Source organism: Schistocerca cancellata, chromosome 4 (assembly GCF_023864275.1).
Source record: "Schistocerca cancellata isolate TAMUIC-IGC-003103 chromosome 4, iqSchCanc2.1, whole genome shotgun sequence".
Classification (NCBI taxonomy): domain Eukaryota; kingdom Metazoa; phylum Arthropoda; class Insecta; order Orthoptera; family Acrididae; genus Schistocerca; species Schistocerca cancellata.
The window spans coordinates 656,698,174-656,719,631 of record NC_064629.1 but is presented as its reverse complement, the minus strand read 5'-3'; the positions used below and the strand labels follow the sequence as shown (position 1 = coordinate 656,719,631).

General features: G+C 42.2%; 1 long non-coding RNA gene across 1 annotated transcript in view; it reads left to right on the top strand.

Annotated features, from left to right (window-relative positions):
- Positions 1-21,458, top strand: part of LOC126184519 (uncharacterized) — a 39,159-nt gene that overhangs the window by 10,988 nt on the left and 6,713 nt on the right. The window contains exon 2 of the long non-coding RNA XR_007536833.1: positions 4,715-4,801. This is a non-coding gene — a long non-coding RNA (uncharacterized LOC126184519). The remainder of the gene's footprint in view (positions 1-4,714; positions 4,802-21,458) is intronic.

Below are 21,458 nucleotides of genomic sequence, written 5' to 3'. Positions count from 1 at the left end.
CACTGTACTCGGCGATTGCCTGAGGTTTGTTTCCTGGCCAATGAGTCAGTCAAAGGGGCTTGAATTGCTGCTGCCATCAGCAGGTTACGATGGTAGAAATTGATAGTTCCTAAAAACCGGCGTAATTCACGAACTGACACTGGGAGAGGTAGATGGCGAATGCAGTCAACCCGCTCCTGAAGGGGGGCATATACCTTCCAAGGAGATGGCGTACCCCCAAAAAGTGACAGTGGTGCAGCAGCATTGTGACTTGTCATTATTGATCTTGACTCCGTTACATGTCAATAAGTCCTGTATTGTGGCCAGGTGGATTTCGTGTCCTCTGTCAGAGAAGGAAAAAAATGAGTATGTCATCAAGGTATGTGTAACAATATGTGCAGTTAAACAGAAATGAGTCTATAAAACATTGCCAAGTTTGGGCCACGTTTTTGAGACCATAAGGTGTGTAACATAATTCGTAGAGTCCGAAAGGTGTGATCAACGCTGCCTTTGGTATGTCACTCTGTTCCATGGGTATCTGTAAATATGCCTTGCAGCAGTCCAAAACACTGAAGATGCCTACTCCGCTAAGTACTTGTGCGAATTCTTGTATATGAGGTATTGGATAATTGTCTAATACTGTCCACACATTGAGGCAGCGATCGTTGCTGCAGAGGTGCACTGTGCCGTCCTTTTTGGGAACTAAATGTATGGGCAAAGACCAGTTACTGTCCAACAGATGAATAATACTAGCCTGCAGAAGTTTCTCCACTGTGGCCCTAGCGAGGCATAGTTTATGTGGCGGCAGTCGGCTCGCTTTATGACGCACTGGTGGCCCATCTATTGTGACAATGTTGTGTGTCATGCAATTCGTGATAGCGTTCAGCTGGGCTGTCGAACTTGCTTGGGGGCCATCACCAATGGGAATCAGTAGCATGCAAGAGTCACTAACCAGATGTGCCAAGGAAGCTGTCCGCATTGGCGGCGACAAAGTTCCGTGAGGTGCGTTTCCGGTGTCAGGGGGCAGCAGCATCAAAGTCTCATGTAGTGCATTGCTGGTGTCAGAGGGTGGCGGTGTTGACAGCCATTGTATGAGGCATCGTGCCTTGGTGAGGGCTTGCATAGCTGATGATATTACATGGTTCAGTTTGGAGTTGCGAACATGGAGATCATCGACTGCAGTGCTCTTGGACTGAAGCTGGGCCCCAGAAGTTGCGGGGCTGTCATCAGTGAAGAGCACTCGATAAGAGCCATGTTGAAATCATCAGGAAGCTGATGGGGAGGGGGGGGGGCCGAGGAGGCAACTGAACACACAATATGAGTGGATGAGGTGAGGTGCAATAATGAAGGCAACTGGAGGTCTGGAGACAGTCCGAAACAGGAAAGGAAGTCAATGCCTAAAATTGGGTCTCCTTCATCAGCCACGTAGAAGGACCAAGTGAACTGTTTGCCAGGTGTGAGTTCAATAGGTAACTCAGCCAAACTGTCAACAAGAAGTGGTGATTTATTTGGTGCTTGAAGGAACAGTTTGGCTGGTGTCATGTCCTTTACAGTAAATATGGGAGGTATAACACTAACGTCTTCTCCGGTATCAACAAGATAATACAAGTGTGAACCTAAATCCAAAGCGTACAGATGTCCTCATGAAGTGGGGGATCTGACAGAATGCGACGTCTGTGGGCACCTTTGCATGCATCTGAGAGCCGTGGCGCCTACTGCTGCCCATGTGCGGCGTTTGGAAATGTGCAGGGCGGGCGGTGGTTGCGAGCGGTGTCCATGTAAGTCGAGTGGAACCAGAATATATGTGAGTCAGCTGTACTCGTCCCACCAGCTGATGCGTCTGGTGAGGGGAAGGTGGGGCAGGCAGGCGCTAACCCGACTTGGGAAGAGAGAGGCTGCTGCCGTCCTGCTTGTGATTCCCAATCTTGGCTGCTAGATGGCTGCTGTTCTGTGATACGCACGTGCCCAGCCTCTACCACCTGACGGTGGAAGTATACTCACAGGATTACCAACCTTGGTAGTATTAGGCACTGTGCTGCACGGAGGGAGGTGGTGGTGCCAAATAATGGTATATGCCTGGTCTGCCAGCCATAGTTTATCCTTAAGTGAAGCTGCAGTGTGTGGGAGCCAATGTAATTGTAGTTCCTGCAGCAGTTTCACCAACCAAAATGCCCAGAGTGCTAAGTTCAGCAAGATCTGGGTACTTACCTGAGCACACAAGCCTCGCCACAGCTGTGAGGGGGTTCTGTCACCTAAAGGCTCGTCATAAATAATGTTGTGAATCACATCAGCTCATCAGCTGGTGGATGAGAAAGTTGTTCAATGAGTAGTGCATGGACAGAGGTATATTTGTCGCTCTTGGGTGGGTTCAGCAACAAGTCACTGATGAGATCAGGGTGGTCATGCAGGTAGTTCACTAAACACACAAAACTAATGCTGTCATCTGCAATACCGTGTATGTCCCACATGTTGTCCACCAAGGTAAACCACATCACTGGGTTGTCCAGTTGTAATGGCGGCAGCTATGGAAAATGACGAGGAACCAGTGCTTGCAGGGGTGTAGAAAAGGCATGAATCATATGGGGATTCTGCATGTTGTTCACTGATGCAAACTGTGCCTCAGTGAAAGGTGATATGTTGCAATAGACATCCATTAGCTGTGCAGGCAAGACATGATATCCAGTCCGTGCAGGCAGGAAATCTGTAGGCCACACAATGAGCACATCACAGCAGGCATGGAAGGATCAATGGCCAATGCACACAAAATCTCAAACAGAGTGATGAGCAGAACCAAGACAGGTACGTCGTCCGAGGTGTGCATGGGGCGACAGGATGGGTAGGCATATACATGGCCCTGTGTGGTTGACATGAGTGTCCCTTTGACTGGCATGGAGGGAGAGACATTAAATGGCTTACCGCTCTGAGGAGGGGGCGACCATGCATGTGGACCCCAAAACTGGACAGCCACATGGTCCATGTTGTGCAGTAGGAACTCGGGCAAGGGGTTTCCTTGATCTTGTGCTGGAGGAGCATTCTATCGAGCATAGAATGCCATAGAAGGTGTCCGTCCCCATGTATACAGTGCCCGGTGTGGTGTGCCAGCAGAGGTTAGGGTCGTCTGGCTGGTCGAAGCAAACACCAGAGATACGAATATTCACAGTGTATTATTAGCACATGGGGTGAAGCGTTGTACTTCACAGTCAAATGCCCATTCTGCGATCGCGGTGTCCTCCACTGTCGGAAAAGCTGGTGGATGCAACATGGTCTATTGGTGCAAAACTGGTGGTACACAGCGAGTGGATGCAACGACTCAGGATAACCAATATGAGTTTACTGGCTGTAGTGACTGACCAGGCACAGAAAACTCCAGCCAGTTACAATCAGGCACTTTTATTAAATTCGTCTAATCACACAAAACACTACAGAAATTCACAGAATGCACATTGCAACCGAAGTCCACAAGACTGAACCAAAGAACCATGAGTCCCCAAAGACTGTTTACTCTGCACTTCGTAGGTGGCAGTCACTCCTGGTTGATGGTTGCCACAAGATCATATAATATATAGTTGTTTCATCAGTTGAAATGAAAAGCTTGCTAATCATAGGTCACATATTATACCAAAGTCAGAGAGTGGCTGAGGATTTTGCCATTTAAACATTGCTTTAGAAGCAACAATGAAACTCTACCAGATGCCATAAACTTGATGGGTGTTGTTTTCGACTGTAAAGAATGAAGACATATCATATCTGATGTTTAGTATAGTCATATTGTTCGTTTGAAAGTACTCTGCTACTTAAATGGAAGCTTTTATAGATTACAGTGTAGGGTTTTGCTTATAGTCCATAAATTGTAATATACCTGTGTTGTGAGAGTGTTAACTGGTGGCAGTTTATGCAGACACAATTTGTACTCATTATGTAGCTCTCATGGTAAAAAAATACAACATTGCTCTTCCCATAAACCTTATATGATGACATGGTCTAAATATGGTTGGCAGAGAACTTGATTTTGAGACTCTCAGACATGATCTTCCATAGGATGGTAGTGGTGGTGGTATGTATAGAGCAATCAACAGTGACATCATTAGCGCCTGTATTCAACTAAAAGAGTACAAGTATGGTTATCAATTGTGAGAAGCATGCAGCAAAATGTAAATTAAGAAATGGAAACTGCAACCAGCATGGGACTCTCTCACCCACATTGTGACACAAAACAACAAAAGGCAGATGCCTCAGGGTAGTACATGAGTAAAACACACGGACTGTAACCACACAACATCTAAAATAGTGTAACAAGGAAATGTGTCTACACAATCAATTGGAAAATAAATAATGAAGCAACCATCCCATAAACACATTAAAACCTTCTACCTAAGACACTACTAACAAGACCAGACATCACACAGAATCTTAAAAGATGAACCACATTCAATTCATCACCTAAAATAGAGGGCAGGTCAGCTGGTAAGTGGGTTGCAGCTTGCATGGCTTGGTATAAAACGCATTCAGTTAAAATGTGGTGTACAGAAACCTGTACACCATGAGCACTGCATACTAGTGGGTCTCCCTGCCAAAATAGGAATCCATGCATCAGGGGACAGTGTCATATCTGGAGGTGCATTAAAAGTACTTTCTTCTGTCACTGTGACCAGAAGGAGGAATGCTATGTGTATGTCATTGGTTTTACGGGCCTCAGCTTGTTGTTCTCTGATCCTAACCACTCCTTCTCCCACAGGATGAGGAGGATGTGCAGTAGATGAGGATGTACAGCAGGCAGTTGTGGACTTCTTCACACAGCAGGACATGGTGTTTTACCAAACAGGTATGTTCAGCATGGTGTGTCAGTGAGATGATTGCCTCAATGTTCATGGTAATTCATTGGCATAATGATTCTGGAGTATATAGCCTTAGAATGGAAACTTTTTGATTGCCCCTTGTATACACACGTCAAAAAAAGTTTTGCATCATTTTGGTTCTGAGAACTCCGGAACCTATACTGAAAATTGGAATAGAGATTGACATAAATATTATTTCCACTCTTTTTATTGCTCATGAAAACCACACATTGCATATTGCACCATCATACAGCGAGACCTTCACAGGTGGTGGTCCAGATTGCTGTACACACTGGTACCTCTAAGACCCAGCAGCATGTCCTCTTGCATTGATGCATGCCTGTTTTCAAAATGGCATACTATCCAAAAGTTCATCAAGGCACTATTGGTCCTGATTGTCCCACTCTTCAATGGCAATTTGGCATAGATCCCTCAGAGGGGTTGGTGGGTCATGTTGTCCATAAACAGCCCTTTCCACTCCATTTCAGGCATGTTTGATAGGGTTCATTTCTGGAGAACATTTTGGCCACTCTAGCCATCAATGTCAAGCAATGCCATTCACAAGATGTGCATATGGGGGTGCAAATTGTTGCCCATGACGATGAATGGCTTGCCAATATGCTGCCAATATGGTTGCACTATCAGCCGAAGGATGGCATTCATGTATCGTACAGCCACTACGGTGCCTTCCTTGATCATCAGCGGCATATGTTGGCCCCACATAATGCCACCCCAAAATGGTAGGGAACCTCCATGTTGCTGCACTCACTGGAATGTGTGTCTAAGGTGTTCAACCTGACCGGGTTGCCTCCAAACACTTCTCCGACGATTGTCTGGTTGAAGGCATATTCAACACTCATCGGTGAAGAGAAAGTGATGCCAATCCTGAGCAGTCCATTCAGCATGTTGTTGGGCCCTTCTGTACCGTGCAGAATGGTGTCGTGGTTGCAAAGATGGACCTCACCATAGACATCTGGAGTGAAGTTGTGCATCATGCAGCCTATTGCTCACAGTTTGGGTCATAACACGACGTCCTGTGGCTGCATGTAAAGCATTATTCAACATGGTGGCATTGCTGTCAGGGTTCCTCTGAGCCATAATCTGTAGATAGTGGTCATCCACTGCAGTAGTAGCCCTTTGGCGGTCTGAGCAAGGCATGTCATGGACAGTTCCTCTCTCTTTGTATCTCCTCCATGTCCAAACAACATCGCTTAGGTTCACTCCAAGACATCTGGACACTTCCCTTGTAGAGAGCCATTCCTGGCACAAAATAAAAATGTGGATGTGATCAAACTGCTGTATTGACCATCTAGGCATTGTTGAACTACAAACAACACAAGCCATGGTGATGCAAAACTTTTTTTATGTGTGTATTAGATCTAATACCAATAAACGAATCTGACCTATTTGAGGAAGTCCACATAGAAAATGGTGTCAGTGACCATGAGGCAGTTATATCAGAATGAATATCAAAGTACAAAAGACAGAAAGATTTATATGTTCAGCAAACTAGACAGAGAAACAGTAGTGTCATATCCCAGTCAGGAACTTGAAATGTTCAGCTTAAGGTAAGAGCTTGTGGAGGAGCTATGGCTCAAGTTCAAAAGAATTGTTCACGATGCACTAGATAAAATATGTATCCAATATGACAGTTCATAATGAGAGAGATCCTCCATGGTATACAGTCACTATTAAGAAATTTCTAAAGAAACAGATACTATTGCATAATGCATATAAAACAAAACCTAAGGCTATAGATACTATTACTATTATTATTACTAAGTCAATATTGTTCACTAGTCATGACCAGACAGATTGCATCACATCTTAGAGATTGCGTATCAAAACAACTACCAAATCAAAGATAATAGACAAGAAGATATGCAACACTGATCTTATAAACAATGGTTATAAACAACACTTTATAGCTCTTAAATCTTTCAAGTTTGTAGCTTCACAAGTGATGGTATTATGTTGAACAGTGTACAATTCCACTTGCAGAGAAAAATTCATTTGCAGAATATAGTGGCTGTTGCTTGAGCATATGCAACACTCTAGCTCTGAACATCCTCAGTAGCCATGTTTGAAAATCCAGTGGTATGTAGCTGAACACCTTCAGGACTGTTGTGAGAAAACTGTCCAGTGCCTTGCTTAAGTGACAGCCTCGAATACCAACATCAGCCTTATTTCTTGTGTTGTAATTGTGAATCTCTTATCTCTTCCAGGAGGATCCTTGATTTTCTTTTATCCCTTTCAGTTATTATTTTCTCTTCACCAATGAAAAATTTTATTTTTGCATTTTTGTTGATCAAATGATTTGCCTCCACATGTTTGCTGAAAAAAAAAAGAAATTTCGAAAATGGTTTTTGAAAAATATGTTGTCATTTGACACCATTGTGTTGCTACAGGTACATATAATGCAGTCAACATCTTCTTGGTACAGAAATAATTAGTACACCATTCAAGTGATAAAATTTATTACAACAGATTATTTAATATGAAATTTAACAAGACAATTGTTATTTTTGTTCAAACAAAGTGTTACATGGCATTTGGAACATTGAACTTGGCTTCTGCCAGTGACTTTTTTCTAATTTGCATATTTGTTCCCTCCCTTCAGTGCAATGTGGTGAATGAGAAAACTTGTCATATCTGGCATCCGAAACTGGCCTCGCCACATACGACATGGGTTCTTCATCTTCACACTCATCCTCAATCAATCACAGATGTCCTCTTTTCTTCAGAGTGGAGCTGTTTTCCTTCTCCATTAGAATTAAAGCTTCAGCTTCCTTATTTCTGAACTCCAGCAGATCCATTTTCTCTTTATGTTCTTTTCCTTTGGCATCCAGGTCTCTTAGGTGTTGTAGCCATGAGATGCATATAGAGAGATTGACCATGTGAAAAATTACTTTTACACGCTACTTCTTAGTTTTCATGTGTATTCTGTACAGAGAGATCAAAGAGCCAATTTTGTCAATAATGCTCATAAATGCACAGTAATCCTTTATGATGGCTGGTCTTGTGATCTCCAGTAGTTGCTTCTGTGCTGTACTCCACCTCTTTACTTTATAGATAATGTCTGCACCCACGTATGAGCAATTGAGGGTGACAGCGCTATTACTGAGCCAGCAAATGACACAGAGATCTTCTTCTATGTTCACACAAACATCAACAGATCCTCTTCCTTCCTTCTATAGTTCAGACTCAGATTTCAGTGGGCACTTTTGTAACCAGTTACCTCTGATGGTCCCAAAGGAAAAGATCTTATTTTTCAACAACTCATGCACCATTGACATAGATGTAAAGTAATTATCGAAATATAGTCTGTACCCGCAGCCTTGTGGAATGTTTCCACTCAGTCACATCACAGTGAAACCACCAAGGCTCAAATGCTTGTGCTCACTTCAATTTCCTGTACTTTTGCCCTGATATATTTCAAAATCATATACAATTCTGGAAACTCCACAACAAACAATTTTTTTAGATCAACAGGGTTTGGTTTACCATGAACAAATTGCATCATTACAGTCCTTCCTTTGAAAGGGAGCATTTGCTCATTAATACCTTGCCTTTCTTCTTGTTTTGGACTGAGACAAGTTTCCCTGATTCTATTTAGCAGTGGTCTCACCTTCCAAAGTTTGTCTTCTGGAGAGCCACCTTCCATATTGTCAAGTAAATGAAGATGATTCCTCAGTCTGAATATTCTATTTACAGAAAATGTGTCCGCAATCAAAGGTTTTCTTGTGTGAGGCTCCCAGTACATATGCAATCTGAGAAATCCTAATGTACACATCAAAATATGCACTCCAATTAGTTTCTCTCTCTCTCTCTTTCTCTCTCTCTCTCTCTCTCTCTCTCTCTCTCTCTCTCTCTCTTCCTACTTCTTCATCAGCTGTAGTATCTGGACCACTGAAAGTAGCGTCAAGGCATGTGAAAGGCATTTTTTTTCATTTGACATTACCTTGCAGCTGTTCATTTTCTGCTTGTGAAACTTCTTTTTCAGGTTCTAGAGTATCTCTTTCATGTTGTGAGGTCCAGCACTCCCATGGTGCTTCTTCACTCCTTGTATCTGCTGCACTCTTCACTGTCTGAGAGCTCTGAAAGCTCACTGTCATTGAGCACTAATTGAATCTGCTCAATTTCTTTGTCAGAAAGTTTCACCATATCAGAGCCTGAAAAATTAAAATATTTACTGAAATGAGCTATGTGATGAGTGAAAATAATCAAAATATCCATTAAATATATTAAGAATTATTATCTTTCAAAATTATTTCAACTGAACATCAAAAGTATTACCTAAAAAATGGGAATATCCATGCTATATGAATGCATGTCATCATAATGGTGTCAAATGACAAAAACCAGATTTGAAACAATGTAGCTAACAGCATTCACCAAAATAACAAACACACAATAACCTTACCTTTAGGAAACTTCTAACACCTTTGTCTTCTATAAATCCTCAACAGGCTCGAAACAGAAAGGAAAAAATGTGAAGCTACACACTACAGCACATGTAACACAGCATGGCAAAAATTTGACTGTTGACTTCCCTATTCAAAGGAGATGAAAGTGCTCCATGTGGAACACTCCTGTACTAGATTGTTGTCATTTACCACCAGCGTAATCAAATGCAGACATTCTGTGTTCCCACTCTGCAGTTGGTGAAACATAATGGTGTCAATTGACAACACAGTGATTGTAAGTGTTATATAGAGAAGAGGGTTGGAAACATATTGGCTAAATGTTGACATTATTCCAAACTATTTAAAAATGGGCCTGCTGTGGTCAGATTTCTTGCTCGAAAATATTATTCTTGCAGACTTATTTTGTAGGAGCAATATGTTTTTACTTTCACTAGGGTGTCCCCACAGCAGCAGTCCATATGTGACATGACTGTGGAAAAGTGCGTATTATGTTGTGATTAAGTACTGATCTGTTATCACATCTTTCAGCTTCCTCAGGAGATAAATTACTCTTGAGAGCTTGGAATACACATGTGCAGTGTGTTTGTTCCATGCCAGCTTATTGTTCATGGGGAATCCCAGGAGTTTCACACTTATCAACATTTGGTGCGGATCCATGGTCACCAAGGCTGCATAATATTTCCTGGGTTTTACCTTCATTTAATTTCATTTTGTTTGCTTTGAACCACTTTCTGGCTACTTCAAACAAAATATCAGCATCCTTTAGTGGCTCAGCTAAATTTCTACCCTTATTCATTAACATTGTGTCATCTGGAAAGAGTGCTCTGATCACAAAGAATTAAAGCCTTCCAGTTCTTTTCTTCAAATGCTTCCATTATTTTTGTTATCATATCAAGTATTGCAGTAAATGTAGATTTCTCTCTTCTAAATTCATGTCGGTTATTCATGAAGAGGTTTTTGTCCTCAAAATAACATAATAGTTTTAATCACTTTTGCTAGTATAGGTGATACAGAAATTGTCTGTAGCTTGATGGATGGTTAAGATCACGTTTTTTTATACACTGGTGCTGTCTTTTCCAGTTTTAAGAAGTCTGGAAAAGTACCAACCTCAAGGCATTGGTTAATGACAGCAGTCAAAAGTTTAGCAATATCAGATACAGTTTCCTTGAGAACACCACATGACTTACCATATATATCTGCACTAACAGGGTGTTTAAAACCTTTCACACTTTTCACTAAGTCATCTGGAAGTCCTTTCTTCCACCTTGTCAGTGTGCAAAAATTGTTAATGCTTATATTGCTTGCTACCATACACAAAGCTGACATTAACACAAACCAAACAAAGAGCCATAAACACCTTACCTTGAAATTTTATAACAAACTCTTAAAGGCTGTGAGTGAACTACCAAAGAATAACTTTAAGCAAACAATAGAAGGGTGGCTCAAATGTATGCCATATTACTCACTTGATGAGTTTCTAAACAGTGACACAAAAGAGATATGCTACATGAAACAAAAAACTGCCATATGAATTATACCTATATGTTTGTGATAGTAATGTACCAACAAAGACTTTTTATATGGATACGTAAGATGTACCATAAATATATCTTGATACTATTGTATATTTAACTGTTATGATATATTATTATTATTATTATTATTATCATCTTTTTTTTCCTCAGACTTAAGTCTGCTTAAAAATGGAACGTGACGCGGACCTCGGTCAAGCGTGACTTCCTTGTAACTGTATGGTATATGTTATATTGCATTTAGGAACTTTCGGGTCATTGAACATGTATCAATAATTACAGATTTTTGTAGTTGTATATATATGTTTGGATGTAGCTGTATTGCATTGATGTACTGGTGGATATTGTGAGGTATGACTCCTGTAGTTGATAATATAATTGGTATAATGTTGACTTTATCCTGGTGCCACATGTCCTTGACTTCCTCAGCCAGTTGGATGTATTTTTCAATTTTTTCTCCTGTTTTCTTCTGTATATTTGTTGTGTTGGGTATGGATATTTCAATTAGTTGTGTTAATTTCTTCTTTTTATTGGTGAGTATGATGTCAGGTTTGTTATGTGGTGTTGTTTTATCTGTTATAATCGTTCTGTTCCAGTATAATTTGTATTCATCATTCTCCAGTACATTTTGTGGTGTGTACTTGTAAGTGGGAACGTGTTGTTTTATTAGTTTATGTTTTATGGCAAGTTGTTGATGTATTATTTTTGCTACATTGTCATGTCTTCTGGGGTATTCTGTATTTGCTAGTATTGTACATCCGCTTGTGATGTGATCTACTGTTTCTATTTGTTGTTTGCAAAGTCTGCATTTATCTGTTGTGGTATTAGGATCTTTAATAATATGCTTGCTGTAATATCTGGTGTTTATTGTTTGATCCTGTATTGCAATCATGAATCCTTCCGTCTCACTGTATATATTGCCTTTTCTTAGCCATGTGTTGGATGCGTCTTGATCTATGTGTGGCTGTGTTAGATGATATGGGTGCTTGCCATGTAGTGTTTTCTTTTTCCAATTTACTTTCTTTGTATCTGTTGATGTTATGTGATCTAAAGGGTTGTAGAAGTGGTTATGAAATTGCAATGGTGTAGCTGATGTATTTATATGAGTGATTGCTTTGTGTATTTTGCTCGTTCTAGAAAGAATTTTCTTAAATTGTCTACCTGTCCATTTATTATTATTATTATTATTACAATTGTGAATGAATAATTGTTGTATTATCAATATTACTTTCACAATTATGTACAATAATGTCCGCCCCCGGTAGTTGAGTGGTCAGCATGACAGACTGTCAATCCTAAGGGCACAGGTTCAATTCCCAGCTGGGTCGGAGATTTTCTCCGCACAGGGACTGGGTGTTGTGTTGTCCTAACCATCATCATTTCATCCCCCATTGACACGAAAGTCACCGAAGCGGCGTCAAATCGAAAGACTTGCACCAGGCGAACGGTCTACCCGTTGGGAAGCCCTCATCACACGACATTATTATTATTATTATTATTATTATTATTATGTACAATAATAATTATTGTAATTTAAAAAAAAATGTATTGAACACACTGAAGATGTCAATTGTATGGAAAACATACTGAAAGGCAAATAAAGATCCTATTCTATTCTATTTTAATATCAATTTCTAAATCTGGTACTTCAGATAAAGTATTCCCAACAACATTAATAAAGTATTTAACATAATCATCAGTGTTTCAAGCATTTAATGAATCAGTGAGTCTTTTACTGTGTTCGTTAACCAGTTATCAGGATGCTTTGAATGGGTTGCAGGCTTCAGAAATGAACTTAACATTATATGCCTTCTTGGCTGTTTCTACTTCCTTTATGTAGATTCTTTTAGCTTTCAGATAATCATAATGAAACATATCTGTGGCCCTAGCATAGACATAGATATACTGAATGAAATGCATTTGTCAGTCAAGAGAGCAGTGCCTGAAGCCTTCAATTACTACCATAGAATATTACTGTCAAAAGATCTTTCACAAAACCCAAAGAAACTCTGGTTGTATATAAAGGCTGTTAGTGGCACCAAAGTTAATGTCCAGTCACCCATGTACAAGGCAGATACTGAAATTGAGAATAGCAGAAATGCTTAACTCTATTTTCAAATGTTCCTTTGCGAAGGAAAATCCAGGAGTATTGCTCCAATTTAATTCTCATACCACTGAAAAGAAGAGTGAAATAAGTTAAGTTTTCACTTCCTCTCATTTGGTTTCTTTTTCTAAATGTCTTTCCTTTGCCTTTTCGTATAGTGGCAGCAACTGTCCCTCTTTTGCTAGTATCTTTAATATTTCAACAATTAAAGGCAAATAATTATGCTTTCTTCTAATATTCTCAGCCTGATATCTTTTTATTTTGGCTTCTTCCTCTTCTATGAGCACTTTTAATCTTGCAATTTCACTCTGCTGAGCATCAGTTTCCATTCCATTCTCCTCCACTTGTTTTTGTATCTCTTGAATTTTCCTCTCATATATCATCCTTCTGTCTGATACAATTGCCATAAGGTTAAAATGAATCTCTCCTTCACTGTACTTTTTAATTCTTTTTTCAGTTATAGTGTCAGCGGCATTGAGAAATGCCTGAAGTTGTTAAAACTGAACAAAGCCCCAGGGACCCTTGCAATCCCTATCAGATTCTATACCCAGTATGTGGCTGAGTTAGCCACTCTGTTAACTATAATCTACTATCATGGATTTCTTGAACAAAAACTGTTCCCAGTAGATGGAATAAGGCATAGGTCACAAATCTTAACAAGAAGGGCAGCAGAAGTGATCCACAAAACTAACGTCCAACATACTAGACACCCATTTGTTTTATAATCTTATAACATGTTCTGTGCTCAAACGGAATGAGCTTTCTCAAAGAGAACGATTTCCTCCATGACAACCAGCAGGGATTTTGAAAACATAGATCATGTGAAACTCTGCTCAGACTTTCCTGATATGACATTCTGAAAGCCATGGATGAGTGTACTCAGGTAGACACAGTTTCTGAAAAGCATTTGGCTAAGTATCACACCTACATTTATTATAAAAAGTACTGTATGATTGTACTGAGCATCAAATGAAATTTGTGACTGGATTGAGGATTTCTTGGTAGGAAAAAAAACCTCCACCTGAACCAGCCATGAAGGTCCAATGGTACTGACCAGCCACTGTGTCATCCTCAATCCACAGCCATCACTGGATTCAGATGTGTGTGTGTGGGGGGGGGGGGGGGGCATGTGATCAGCATGTTGCTCTCTTAGCCATAAGTCAGTTTACAAGACCAGAATCATAGCCAATCAAGTAGCTCCTCTGTTTGCCTCACAAGGGCTGAGTGCACCCCTCTTGCCAACAGCACTTGGCAGACCGGATGGTTACCCATCCAAGTGCCAGCCCAGCCGAACAGTGATTAACTTCAGTGATCTGATAGGAACTGGTGTTACCGCTGTGGCAAGGCCATTGGCCTCTTGGTTGGAAGGTCATTGCATATTATCTTGGATGGATTGTCATTGACTAATGTAGAAGTAACTTCAGGGGTACCCCAGGGAAGTGTGTTGGATCCCTTGCTGCTCATGTTGTATATTAATTATCTTGCAGACAATATCAACAGTACTCTCATACTTTTCACAGATGATTCAGTTATCTAGAGTGAAGTACAGTCTGAACAAAGCTGTACAGATCATCAGACCTTGATAACATTTCAGAGTGATGCAAAGATTGGCAACTTGCTTTCAGTGTTCATAAATGTAAAATTGTGCACTTCATAAAACTAAAAAACACAGTATCCAGTGAATATAAGATCAGTAAGTCATAGTGGGAATCTGTAAACTCATACAACTACATGGCTGTAACACTTAGTAATGACATGAAACGGAATGAAAGGGCTAGATGGGTGAGAACAATGACTAATGAAGGCTGAGGTCAGGATGGTTATGGGGATGTAGGATATATTGCAGGGAGGGTTCCCAGCTGTGCAATTCAGAAAACCTGGTGTTGGTGGAAAGGAGCCATATGCCACATGCTGTGAAGCAGTCATCAAACTGAAGAAAGTCATGTTGGGCAGCATGCTCAGCAACAGGGTGGTCCAGTTGTTTCTTGGCCACAGTTTGTCAGTGGCCATTCATGTGGACAGACAGCTTGTTGATTGTCATGCCCACATAGAATGTAGCACATTGGTTGCAGCCTAGCTTCTAGATCACATGACTGGTTTCACAGTTAGTCCTGCCTTTCATGAGATAGGTAATGTTTTTGACTGAAGTGGAGTAGGAGGTGGTGGGAGGATCTATGGGACAGGTCTTTCCTCTAGGTCTATTACAGGGATATGAGTAATGAGGTAAGGGGTTGGGAGAAGGGGTCATGTAGGGATGGACAAGTACATTGTGTAGGTTTGATAGATGGTGGGAAAAAAAACTGGAACACCCTGTTGCTGTGCACACCACCCAACATGACATTCTTCATTTCAATGACTGCTTCACAGCCTGTGCCATATGGATCCTTCCCACCCAACACCAGCTTTCTGGTGCAGGTGGGAACTCTCCCTGCAATATATCCTATGTTCCTGTAACCCTCCTGACCTCAACCTTTGTTAGTCGTTGTCCTCGCCCATCTAGCCTCTTCCGTATTCCCATTCCAGAACTATACAGCCCTCTATTCCACTAATGCGCCCAGTCTTTTAGTTCTCTCCTTTTCCACTAACCCCCCCCCCTCCCCCCACCGCCACTGCCACCCATGCATGCTGTCACCTCCCAAGTGCACCTACCTGCCCTACCCCTCTCTGCACCTTATTCCTGCATGCTCCCCAGCAACACTTCATTACCCCCCACCCGTACCCTGCTATCCCACCCCCTCCTGACCCAGACTCCTCCTTACCCCCACCCAGTTGCCCCTCCCATCATGCACTGCTGCTGCTGCTAGTAGTCTAGCTTCAGCTTCCTGTGACTGTGGTTATGTGGGTGAGAGTTACGTTTGTGTGTGTGTGTGTGTGTGTGTGTGTGTGTGTGTGTGTGTGTGTGTGTGTGTGAGTGAGTGTCGTCTATGTTTGACAAAGGCTTTGTTGGACAAAAGTCTTTTTGCTGTTGCCTATCTGCGACTCATCTTATCTTTGTCAGCCTTATGTGAAATGTACTTTGGGGGCAGTAGAATCATTCTACAGTTAGCCTCAATTGCTGATTTTCTAAACTTCTGCCATTCTTGTAAAAAGGGCATCATCTTATCTCCAGGTATTCCCATCTGAGTTCCTGAAGTATTTCCATAAAACTTGCATGCTGACAGAACCAACCAGTCACAAATCAAGCAGCGCATCTCTGAATTGCTTCGATGTCTTCTTTTAATGTGACCTGGTGGAGATCCCAAACACTTTAACAGTATTCAAGAATGGGTCACACTAACATTGTATTCACCATCTCCTAGCTCACTCATTTGTTACATAGTTTAATTCTTAATTTCTTTGCATGTTTTTGGTACTTGCATTGTTTAATTCATAAATTTCGGGCGTATTGTAGTATTTGAGAGTTGCAGCATCGTGTTTTAAGTACCTGAATAGTGTAAATTCGCGTAGTCGTCTGTCTTCTGTTTTTGTTTTGAGCGGCCAGTGTCGGTTGGTCAGAGTCAGTGTGTTCCCTGCCGCCGTTGGATAAGCAGCTGCAGCAGCAAGTCGTATACTCCTAGCTCACTCATTTGTTACATAGTTTAATTCTTAATTTCTTTGTGTGTTTTTGGTACCGTACTTGCATTGTTTAATTCATAAATTTCGGGCGTATTATAGTATTTGAGAGTTGTAACATCGCGTTTTAGTACCTGAATAGTGTAAAATTGCGTAGTCTCCTTCCGCCGCCGAGCAGTGTGTCAGCAGTGCACAAGTGGCAGCATTACTGCATTTACTAGGCAATCTTGTATTTTAATAACCGTTTCAATTTTGTGTCAATTTGTTTGCGCTCTCTGTAGATTAGTTCAGACGTTCTTTGCACAACAGTTTTTAGCATGGATAGGGACTGCAACTGCTGTGTTCGGATGCAGGCTGAGTTGGCATCCCTTCGCTCCCAGCTTCAGGCAGTGTTGGCTTCGGTCACACAGCTTGAGGCTGTTGCCAATGGCCATCACTGTGGGGGTCCGGATGGGGGTTTGTCGGGGACAGCCAGCTCGTCCCATGCATCCCCCGATCGGACTACGACTGTGGTTGCCCGGGATACTGCCCGCATTGAGGCTGATCCCTCACCTGTGGTAGAGTGGGAGGTCGTCTCAAGGTGTGGCAGGGGGCGAAAGACATTCCGGAGGGCTGAGCGGAAGGCCTCTCCAGTTTGTCTGACGAACCGGTTTCAGGCTCTGTCTCAGGCTGATACTGATCTTCGGCCTGACATGGCTGCTTGTCCTGTTCCAGAAGTTGCCCCTCAGTCTGCAAGATCCGGGCGGTCGCAGAGGGTGGGCTTACTGGTAGTTGGGAGCTCCTACGTCAGGCGCGTAATGGGGCCCCTTAGGGATATGGCAGCAAGGGAGGGGAAGAAAACCAAAGTGCACTCCGTGTGCATACCGGGGGGAGTCATTCCAGATGTGGAAAGGGTCCTTCCGGATGCCATGAAGGGTACAGGGTGCACCCATCTGCAGGTGGTCGCTCATGTCGGCACCAATGATGTGTGTCGCTATGGATCGGAGGAAATCCTCTCTGGCTTCCAGCGGCTATCTGATTTGGTGAAGACTGCCAGTCTCGCTAGCGGGATGAAAGCAGAGCTCACCATCTGCAGCATCGTCGACAGGACTGACTGCAGACCTTTGGTACAGAGCCGAGTGGAGGGTCTGAATCAGAGGCTGAGACGGTTCTGCGACCGTGTGGGCTGCAGATTCCTCGACTTGCGCCATAGGATGGTGGGGTTTCGGGTTCCGCTGGATAGGTCAGGAGTCCACTACACGCAACAAGCGTCTACACGGGTAGCAGGGGTTGTGTGGCGTGGGCTGGGCGGTTTTTTAGGTTAGATGGCCTCGGGCAAGTACAGAAAGGGCAACAGCCTCAACGGGTGCGGGGCAAAGTCAGGACATGCGGGGACCAAGCAGCAATCGGTATTGTAATTGTAAACTGTCAAAGCTGCGTTGGTAAAGTACCGGAACTTCAAGCGCTGATAGAAAGCACCGAAGCTGAAATCGTTATAGCTACAGAAAGCTGGCTGAAGCCAGAGATAAATTCTGCCGAAATTTTTACAAACGTACAGACGGTGTTTAGAAAGGATAGATTGCATGCAACCGGTGGTGGAGTGTTCGTTGCTGTTAGTAGTAGTTTATCCTGTAGTGAAGTAGAAGTGAATAGTTCCTGTGAATTATTATGGGTGGAGGTTACACTCAACAACCAAGCTAGGTTAATAATTGGCTCCTTTTACCGACCCCCCGACTCAGCAGCGTTAGTGGCAGAACAGCTGAGAGAAAATTTGGAATACATTTCACATAAATTTTCTCAACATGTTATAGTCTTAGGTGGAGATTTCAATTTACCAGATATAGACTGGGACACTCAGATGTTTAGGACGGGTGGTAGGGACAGAGCATCGAGTGACATTATACTGAGTGCACTATCCGAAAATTACCTCAAGCAATTAAACAGAGAACCGACTCGTGGAGATAACATCTTGGACCTACTGATAACAAACAGACCCGAACTTTTCGACTCTGTAAGCGCAGAACAGGGAATCAGTGATCATAAGGCTGTTGCAGCATCCCTGAATATGGAAGTTAATAGGAATATAAAAAAAGGGAGGAAGGTTTATCTGTTTAGCAAGAGTAATAGAAGGCAGATTTCAGGCTACCTAACAGATCAAAACGAAAATTTCTGTTCCGACACTGACAATGTTGAGTGTTTACGGAAAAAGTTCAAGGCAATCGTAAAATGCGTTTTAGACAGGTACGTGCCGAGTAAAACTGTGAGGGACGGGAAAAACCCACTGTGGTACAACAACAAAGTTAGGAAATTACTGCAAAAGCAAAGAGAGCTCCACTCCAAATTTAAACGCAGCCAAAACCTCTCAGACAAACAGAAGCTAAACGATGTCAAAGTTAGCGTAAGGAGGGCTATGCGTGAAGCGTTTAGTGAATTCGAAAGTAAAATACTAGGTACCGACTTGACAGAAAATCCTAGGAAGTTCTGGTCTTACGTTAAATCAGTAAGTGGCTCGAAACAGCATGTCCAGACACTCCGGGATGATGATGGCATTGAAACAGAGGATGACAAGCGTAAAGCTGAAATACTAAACACCTTTTTCCAAAGCTGTTTCACAGAGGAAGACCGCACTGCAGTTCCTTCTCTAAATCCTCGCACAAATGAAAAAATGGCTGACATCGAAATAAGTGTCCAAGGAATAGAAAAGCAACTGGAATCACTCAACAGAGGAAAGTCCACTGGACCTGATGGGATACCAATTCGATTCTACACAGAGTACGCGAAAGAACTTGCCCCCCTTCTAACAGCCGTGTACCGCAAGTCTCTAGAGGAACGGAAGGTTCCAAATGATTGGAAAAGAGCACAGGTAGTCCCAGTCTTCAAGAAGAGTCGTCGAGCAGATGCGCAAAACTATAGACCTATATCTCTGACGTCGATCTGTTGTAGAATTTTAGAACATGTTTTTTGCTTGAGTATCATGTCGTTTTTGGAAACTCAGAATCTACTATGTAGGAATCAACATGGATTCCGGAAACAGCGATCGTGTGAGACCCAACTCGCTCTATTTGTTCATGAGACCCAGAAAATATTAGATACAGGCTCCCAGGTAGATGCTATTTTTCTTGACTTCCAGAAGGCGTTCGATACAGTTCCGCACTGTCGCCTGATAAACAAAGTAAGAGCCTACGGAATATCAGACCAGCTGTGTGGCTGGATTGAAGAGTTTTTAGCAAACAGAACACAGCATGTTGTTATCAACGGAGAGACGTCTACAGACGTTAAAGTAACCTCTGGCGTGCCACAGGGGAGTGTTATGGGACCATTGCTTTTCACAATATATATAAATGACCTAGTAGATAGTGTCGGAAGTTCCATGTGGCTTTTCGCGGATGATGCTGTAGTATACAGAGAAGTTGCAGAATTAGAAAATTGTAGCGAAATGCAGGAAGATCTGCAGCGGATAGGCACTTGGTGCAGGGAGTGGCAACTGGCCCTTAACATAGACAAATGTAATGTATTGAGAATACATAGAAAGAAGGATCCTTTATTGTATGATTATATGATAGTGGAACAAACACTGGTAGCAGTTACTTCTGTAAAATATCTGGGAGTATGCGTGCGGAACGATTTGAAGTGGAATGATCATATAAAATTAATTGTTGGTAAGGCGGGTACTAGGTTGAGATTCATTGGGAGAGTCCTTAGAAAATGTAGTCCATCAACAAAGGAGGTGGCTTACAAAACACTCGTTCGACCTATACTTGAGTATTGCTCATCAGTGTGGGATCCGCACCAGATCGGGTTGACGGAGGAGATAGAGAAGATCCAAAGAAGAGCGGCGCGTTTCGTCACAGGGTTATTTGGTAACCGTGATAGCGTTACGGAGATGTTTAACAAACTCAAGTGGCAGACTCTGCAAGAGAGGCGCTCTGCATTGCGGTGTAGCTTGCTTGCCAGGTTTCGAGAGGGTGCGTTTCTGGATGAGGTATCGAATATATTGCTTCCCCCTACTTATACCTCCCGAGGAGATCACGAATGTAAAATTAGAGAGATTAGAGCACGCACAGAGGCTTTCACACAGTCGTTCTTCCCGCGAACCATACGCGACTGGAACAGGAAAGGGAGGTAATGACAGTGGCACGTAAAGTGCCCTCCGCCACACACCGTTGGGTGGCTTGCGGAGTATAAATGTAGATGTAGATGTAGATGTAGATGAGTAATACTATCCCACAATACTTCCAATAAAATGAAGTCCAGCCTTCACCTTCCCTACTACTATCCTGACATGATCATTCCATTTCATATCAATTTGCAATGTTACATCTATATTTAATCAATGTGACTGTGTCAAGCTGTACCCTAATAATGCTGTGTTTGAATGTTACAGGATTGTTTTTCCTATTTATCTGCATTAACTTGCATTTTTCTACATTTAGAGCAAGCTGCCATTAATCACACCAACTGGGAATTCCATGTAAGTCATCTTCTATACTTCTACAATCACTCAACAATGAAACCTTCCTGTACACCACAGTGTCATCAGAAAACAGCTGTAAAATGCTGCTCACCCTGTTCATCAGGACATTTATATACAAGGAGAATATAAGTGGTCCTATCACACTTGCCTGGGGCACTCCTCATGGTACCCTTGTCTCTGATGAACACTTGTCATTGAGGACAACATACTTGGTCCTATTACTTAAAAGGTCTTTGAGCCACACACATATGTGGGAACATAAACTGTATGCTTGGACCATTGTCAAGTCTGCAGTGGACACTGTGTCACATGCTTTCTGGAAATCTAGGATTATGGACTTCGCCTGTTGCCCTCTATCCATGGTTTGCAGGATATCATGTGAGAAAAAGACTAGCTGATTTTCACACAAGCAATGCTTTCTAAAACTGTGCTGATTTGTGGATGGAAGCTTTTCTGTCTCAAGGATATTTATTATATTCAAACTCAGAATGTGTCCAGGAATTTTGCAGCAAACCATTGCTGAGGATAATGGCCTGTAAGTATGCAGGTCATCTCTTTTGCCTCTCTTATATACAG